Below are 231 nucleotides of genomic sequence, written 5' to 3'. Positions count from 1 at the left end.
AAGATTATTTCAGAACTCTCCTGGGCCCGGTTTCCCGATAGAGATGGAACTTAGGCTTACGAGTGTTTTAACAATGCATCTTTCCTACAATGGTCAAAGATGTAACACGCGTTTCCCAAAACGCCACACAGAGGGAACACTTGCTAAGTGTGTCGTTGGAGCATGTATCGATACTGATAGGATCGAACGAAAGGCAGTGCTGCTCTCGGATCAGCTTTCTCCATTCAAATC

At 45.5% G+C, this 231-nt stretch overlaps 1 protein-coding gene across 2 annotated transcripts in view; it reads left to right on the top strand.

Annotated features, from left to right (window-relative positions):
- The window catches only part of LOC121548511 (coiled-coil domain-containing protein 85C-B-like), a 116980-nt gene extending 116749 nt beyond the window's left edge, over positions 1–231 (top strand). For both annotated transcript variants that reach the window (XM_041859968.2, XM_041859967.2), the window contains exon 6: positions 1–231. This exon is cut by the window's left edge and continues 686 nt beyond it. The gene's annotated coding sequence lies outside the window, so the exon portion shown is untranslated.

This window comes from Coregonus clupeaformis, chromosome 33 (genome assembly GCF_020615455.1).
Source record: "Coregonus clupeaformis isolate EN_2021a chromosome 33, ASM2061545v1, whole genome shotgun sequence".
Classification (NCBI taxonomy): domain Eukaryota; kingdom Metazoa; phylum Chordata; class Actinopteri; order Salmoniformes; family Salmonidae; genus Coregonus; species Coregonus clupeaformis.
This window is presented reverse-complemented; position numbering and strand designations above follow the sequence as displayed.